Source organism: Bombus huntii, unplaced genomic scaffold (genome assembly GCF_024542735.1).
Source record: "Bombus huntii isolate Logan2020A unplaced genomic scaffold, iyBomHunt1.1 ctg00000178.1, whole genome shotgun sequence".
Classification (NCBI taxonomy): domain Eukaryota; kingdom Metazoa; phylum Arthropoda; class Insecta; order Hymenoptera; family Apidae; genus Bombus; species Bombus huntii.
The window spans coordinates 42501-50000 of NW_026099415.1; positions in this window are offsets into that span (position 1 = coordinate 42501).

Sequence of the window (7500 nt, forward strand, 5' to 3'; positions counted from 1 at the left end):
GAATATTCTTTCAATCGGTAGAACATTTTCGGCAGAAGACATACTACGCAAAGATAGTACGCTCCTACCGCCTCATCGGATACTTCTGCGAAAGCAGAAGTTTTTATAGAAAGCAGACGGTTATACTCTTTTGAATGAATCGATGCTCAGTTAGTACAAGCACACACGCATCTAACAATTTTTGTTAGAATACGTACACACAGGTCACCAGCTTCCCGACTCAGGGGAACCTTGCCACGATATTTGGTCATTACGTCCAGGACAGCGACCCGCGGCGCAGCAGTGTAGAGAAAAAACCAGAACGAGAACGGAGGAACAGTCGAGAAATAGCGTAAAATACACTAAGACTCGAGGAGCGGTGACTGAATTCTCAACCGAGGCCGTAGAATAGCCACGCGCTCAACGCTGTTCCGACCGAACCGTCCGGCTCGACGTCTCTCTTATAGATACGAAAGCGCCAGCCGGAAGGCCGGCGCCGGCCGGGCTAGCGGCCGCGCGCTTACGGTGCAAAACCTCCGTAGCAACGTACCGTTCGGAAGGGACGCTGGAACTTAGTCTCGCGAACGCTCGATCACTACTATACAAAGCCAATATCCAACCATCGAAATACATTACCAGACGTTTTATTAACATAATAGAAATGCATTTTTACCAAAAAATTAATTTTTTTTTTCACCGAAAAATTGCATCAGTAAACATACTCTTTTATCGAATACGGACAAAAAATAAGTTTATAATCAATTACAATACGTTAAAATAAGTAGAAATATGCAAAAAAATATATACCTTGTAACGTTAATTAACGAAAAAATTAGAAAAATATCCCAGTCGTGTCAGTTCGACGAACGCTAATTTTTTGAAAAAATCGATAAAAATGTTTAATCCCGACGTATCTAATAGAGATAGAACGATTCCCGTAAAAAAATTTATACCTTGTAACGCTTTTTAACGAATAAACTCGAAAAAACTTTTTCGCCCTCGGAATTTTTCTAAGTCCCAACGTACCGGCTCGGAATTTTTCTATGTTCCAACGACCGGTCGTGTCGGTCCAAACGTTTTTATATCCGTCTGCCGACGATATAAACGCTTAATCCCGACGTATTTTATCGAGTTATAACGATTTCTTGAAAAATATTCGTACGTTATAACGCTTTTTAACGAATTAATCGAAAAAGAGTGTTCGGTCCGAAAATTTTCTAAGTACGAACGACCGGCCGCATAGGTCCGTTTTTAAAAATCGTTCTCGGACGGAAATAAACCATTAATCCCGACGTATTTCGTCGAGTTACGTCGATTTATGCAAAAAAATTCATACCTTGTAACGCTTTTTAACGAATAAACTCGAAAAAACTTTTTCGCCCTCGGAATTTTTCTAAGTCCCAACGTACCGGCTCGGAATTTTTCTATGTTCCAACGACCGGTCGTGTCGGTCCAAACGTTTTTATATCCGTCTGCCGACGATATAAACGCTTAATCCCGACGTATTTTATCGAGTTATAACGATTTCTTGAAAAATATTCGTACGTTATAACGCTTTTTAACGAATTAATCGAAAAAGAGTGTTCGGTCCGAAAATTTTCTAAGTACGAACGACCGGCCGCATAGGTCCGTTTTTAAAAATCGTTCTCGGACGGAAATAAACCATTAATCCCGACGTATTTCGTCGAGTTACGTCGATTTATGCAAAAAAATTCATACCTTGTAACGCTTTTTAACGAATAAACTCGAAAAAACTTTTTCGCCCTCGGAATTTTTCTAAGTCCCAACGTACCGGCTCGGAATTTTTCTATGTTCCAACGACCGGTCGTGTCGGTCCAAACGTTTTTATATCCGTCTGCCGACGATATAAACGCTTAATCCCGACGTATTTTATCGAGTTATAACGATTTCTTGAAAAATATTCGTACGTTATAACGCTTTTTAACGAATTAATCGAAAAAGAGTGTTCGGTCCGAAAATTTTCTAAGTACGAACGACCGGCCGCATAGGTCCGTTTTTAAAAATCGTTCTCGGACGGAAATAAACCATTAATCCCGACGTATTTCGTCGAGTTACGTCGATTTATGCAAAAAAATTCATACCTTGTAACGCTTTTTAACGAATAAACTCGAAAAAACTTTTTCGCCCTCGGAATTTTTCTAAGTCCCAACGTACCGGCTCGGAATTTTTCTATGTTCCAACGACCGGTCGTGTCGGTCCAAACGTTTTTATATCCGTCTGCCGACGATATAAACGCTTAATCCCGACGTATTTTATCGAGTTATAACGATTTCTTGAAAAATATTCGTACGTTATAACGCTTTTTAACGAATTAATCGAAAAAGAGTGTTCGGTCCGAAAATTTTCTAAGTACGAACGACCGGCCGCATAGGTCCGTTTTTAAAAATCGTTCTCGGACGGAAATAAACCATTAATCCCGACGTATTTCGTCGAGTTACGTCGATTTATGCAAAAAAATTCATACCTTGTAACGCTTTTTAACGAATAAACTCGAAAAAACTTTTTCGCGCTCGGAATTTTTCTAAGTCCCAACGTACCGGCTCGGAATTTTTCTATGTTCCAACGACCGGTCGTGTCGGTCCAAACGTTTTTATATCCGTCTGCCGACGATATAAACGCTTAATCCCGACGTATTTTATCGAGTTATAACGATTTCTTGAAAAATATTCGTACGTTATAACGCTTTTTAACGAATTAATCGAAAAAGAGTGTTCGGTCCGAAAATTTTCTAAGTACGAACGACCGGCCGCATAGGTCCGTTTTTAAAAATCGTTCTCGGACGGAAATAAACCATTAATCCCGACGTATTTCGTCGAGTTACGTCGATTTATGCAAAAAAATTCATACCTTGTAACGCTTTTTAACGAATAAACTCGAAAAAACTTTTTCGCCCTCGGAATTTTTCTAAGTCCCAACGTACCGGCTCGGAATTTTTCTATGTTCCAACGACCGGTCGTGTCGGTCCAAACGTTTTTATATCCGTCTGCCGACGATATAAACGCTTAATCCCGACGTATTTTATCGAGTTATAACGATTTCTTGAAAAATATTCGTACGTTATAACGCTTTTTAACGAATTAATCGAAAAAGAGTGTTCGGTCCGAAAATTTTCTAAGTACGAACGACCGGCCGCATAGGTCCGTTTTTAAAAATCGTTCTCGGACGGAAATAAACCATTAATCCCGACGTATTTCGTCGAGTTACGTCGATTTATGCAAAAAAATTCATACCTTGTAACGCTTTTTAACGAATAAACTCGAAAAAACTTTTTCGCCCTCGGAATTTTTCTAAGTCCCAACGTACCGGCTCGGAATTTTTCTATGTTCCAACGACCGGTCGTGTCGGTCCAAACGTTTTTATATCCGTCTGCCGACGATATAAACGCTTAATCCCGACGTATTTTATCGAGTTATAACGATTTCTTGAAAAATATTCGTACGTTATAACGCTTTTTAACGAATTAATCGAAAAAGAGTGTTCGGTCCGAAAATTTTCTAAGTACGAACGACCGGCCGCATAGGTCCGTTTTTAAAAATCGTTCTCGGACGGAAATAAACCATTAATCCCGACGTATTTCGTCGAGTTACGTCGATTTATGCAAAAAAATTCATACCTTGTAACGCTTTTTAACGAATAAACTCGAAAAAACTTTTTCGCCCTCGGAATTTTTCTAAGTCCCAACGTACCGGCTCGGAATTTTTCTATGTTCCAACGACCGGTCGTGTCGGTCCAAACGTTTTTATATCCGTCTGCCGACGATATAAACGCTTAATCCCGACGTATTTTATCGAGTTATAACGATTTCTTGAAAAATATTCGTACGTTATAACGCTTTTTAACGAATTAATCGAAAAAGAGTGTTCGGTCCGAAAATTTTCTAAGTACGAACGACCGGCCGCATAGGTCCGTTTTTAAAAATCGTTCTCGGACGGAAATAAACCATTAATCCCGACGTATTTCGTCGAGTTACGTCGATTTATGCAAAAAAATTCATACCTTGTAACGCTTTTTAACGAATAAACTCGAAAAAACTTTTTCGCCCTCGGAATTTTTCTAAGTCCCAACGTACCGGCTCGGAATTTTTCTATGTTCCAACGACCGGTCGTGTCGGTCCAAACGTTTTTATATCCGTCTGCCGACGATATAAACGCTTAATCCCGACGTATTTTATCGAGTTATAACGATTTCTTGAAAAATATTCGTACGTTATAACGCTTTTTAACGAATTAATCGAAAAAGAGTGTTCGGTCCGAAAATTTTCTAAGTACGAACGACCGGCCGCATAGGTCCGTTTTTAAAAATCGTTCTCGGACGGAAATAAACCATTAATCCCGACGTATTTCGTCGAGTTACGTCGATTTATGCAAAAAAATTCATACCTTGTAACGCTTTTTAACGAATAAACTCGAAAAAACTTTTTCGCCCTCGGAATTTTTCTAAGTCCCAACGTACCGGCTCGGAATTTTTCTATGTTCCAACGACCGGTCGTGTCGGTCCAAACGTTTTTATATCCGTCTGCCGACGATATAAACGCTTAATCCCGACGTATTTTATCGAGTTATAACGATTTCTTGAAAAATATTCGTACGTTATAACGCTTTTTAACGAATTAATCGAAAAAGAGTGTTCGGTCCGAAAATTTTCTAAGTACGAACGACCGGCCGCATAGGTCCGTTTTTAAAAATCGTTCTCGGACGGAAATAAACCATTAATCCCGACGTATTTCGTCGAGTTACGTCGATTTATGCAAAAAAATTCATACCTTGTAACGCTTTTTAACGAATAAACTCGAAAAAACTTTTTCGCGCTCGGAATTTTTCTAAGTCCCAACGTACCGGCTCGGAATTTTTCTATGTTCCAACGACCGGTCGTGTCGGTCCAAACGTTTTTATATCCGTCTGCCGACGATATAAACGCTTAATCCCGACGTATTTTATCGAGTTATAACGATTTCTTGTAAAATATTCATACCTTCTAACACTTTTTAACGAGTTATTTGGAGGGGATCTTTCGGCCTTTTCGTAGCGGTGCGAAAAAATTCTAAGTTCCAACGTCCCAGTCACGTTGGTCCGGAGGATGAAATTTTTCAAAAAAATAAAGTGAAATCGCTACTTTCGACTAGATTTCGTTGAAACATAACGATTTCACACAAAATTTCTATACCTTATAACACTTTTTCCCGAGTTATTTCGAGTTGAACTTTCGGTACTTTCGTAACGGGGCGAAAAAATTCTAAGTTCCAACGTCCCGGTCACGTTGGTCCGGAGGGTGAAATTTTTTAAAAAAATAAAGTGAAATCGCTACTTTCGACTAGATTTCGTCGAAACGTAACGATTTCACGCAAAATTTCGATACGTTATAACGCTTTTTAGCGAGTTATTTCGAGTTGAACTTTCGGTACTTTCGTAACGGGGCGAAAAAATTCTAAGTTCCAACGTCCCGGTCAGGTTGGTCCGGAGGATGAAATTTTTTAAAAAAATAAAGTGAAATCGTTACGTTCGACTAGATTTCGTCGATACGTAACGATTTCACGCAAAATTTCGATACGTTATAACGCTTTTTAGCGAGTTATTTCGAGTTGAACTTTCGGTACTTTCGTAACGGGGCGAAAAAATTCTAAGTTCCAACGTCCCGGTCACGTTGGTCCGGAGGGTGAAATTTTTTAAAAAAATAAAGTGAAATCGCTACTTTCGACTAGATTTCGTCGATACGTAACGATTTCACACAAAATTTCGATACGTTATAACGCTTTTTAGCGAGTTATTTCGAGTTGAACTTTCGGTACTTTCGTAACGGGGCGAAAAAATTCTAAGTTCCAACGTCCCGGTCAGGTTGGTCCGGAGGACGAAATTTTTTAAAAAAATAAAGTGAAATCGCTACTTTCGACTAGATTTCGTCGAAACGTAACGATTTCACGCAAAATTTCGATACGTTATAACGCTTTTTGGCGAGTTATTTCGAGTTGAACTTTCGGCCTTTTCGTAGCGGTGCGAAAAAATTCTAAGTTCCAACGTCCCGGTCACGTTGGTCCGGTGGACGAAATTTTTTAAAAAAATAAAGTGAAATCGCTACTTTCGACTAGATTTCGTCGAAACGTAACGATTTCATACAAAAGTTCGATACGTTATAACGCTTTTTGGCGAGTTATTTCGAGTTGAACTTTCGGTACTTTCGTAACGGGGCGAAAAAATTCTAAGTTCCAACGTCCCGGTCACGTTGGTCCGGAGGACGAAATTTTTTAAAAAAATAAAGTGAAATCGTTACGTTCGACTAGATTTCGTCGATACGTAACGATTTCACGCAAAATTTCTATACCTTATAACGCTTTTTCCCGAGTTATTTCGAGTTGAACTTTCGGTACTTTCGTAACGGTGCGAAAAAATTCTAAGTTCCAACGTCCCGGTCACGTTGGTCCGGAGGACGAAATTTTTTAAAAAAATAAAGTGAAATCGCTACTTTCGACTAGATTTCGTCGATACGTAACGATTTCACTGATAATTTCGATGCGTCATAACGCTTTTTCTCGAGTTATTTCGACTCGAACGTTCGAACAGTGGCGAATATTTCAAAGTCCCTGCGACGCAACGATACGCTCTTACGCGTTGCTCGCTCGCTCCGCTCGCTCGAAAAAAAAATAGCCCAACCCAAAACCAATCCCTTTCGCGTTCGTTCTTCGATTTCATCGAAATCTTCGTTCGAACGCTCGGGATCGGTTTTGGGTTGGGCTATATTCGTCCGAGCGAGCGCAGCGAGCGAGCATTTGTCGCGATTATTTTCCTCGTTTTCGTCTCTCTCGTGAAACGGGAAAAAACGTGGAAAACGGGAAAAAAACGGGAAAAAACGGGAAAAAACGCGAAGAAACGGGAAAAAACGCGAAAAAACGTTTAAAAATATTTGAAAAAGCGCGCGCGCGCGCGCGCGCAAGACGAGCTGCGCAGAACGGCGTACCTTAAGAGAGTGTTACCTACTCCGGCGCATACCCGCTGATTCGGAGGTGCGCGCGCAGCGGTAGCACGAGCGGCTAAGTCCAGCGGCGTATTGCTTTTTACTGGCACGCGACAAAGTTGCAGCGGCGTATCGCTTTCTATTCGTGCGTCTCGTTGTTTGATTTAAAGGAAAAAAAAAAATCGCTACGCACGACCATCGGCCGTACGTAGCGAAATTATTTTTTTTAACCGCAGGAGACAAAGTCCCAGCGGCGTATTGCTTTCTGTTTGTACGCGACTAAGTCCAGCGGCGTATTGCTTTTTACTCGCACGCGACTAAGTCCAGCGGCGTATTGCTTTATGCTCGTACGCGACTAAGTCCAGCGGCGTATTGCTTTCTGTTTGTACGCGACTAAGTCCAGCGGCGTATTGCTTTTTACTCGCACGCGACTAAGTCCAGCGGCGTATTGCTTTCTGTTTGTACGCGACTAAGTCCAGCGGCGTATTGCTTTTTACTCGCACGCGGCTAAGTCCAGCGGCGTATTGCTTTTTACTCGCACGAGACAAAGTCCCA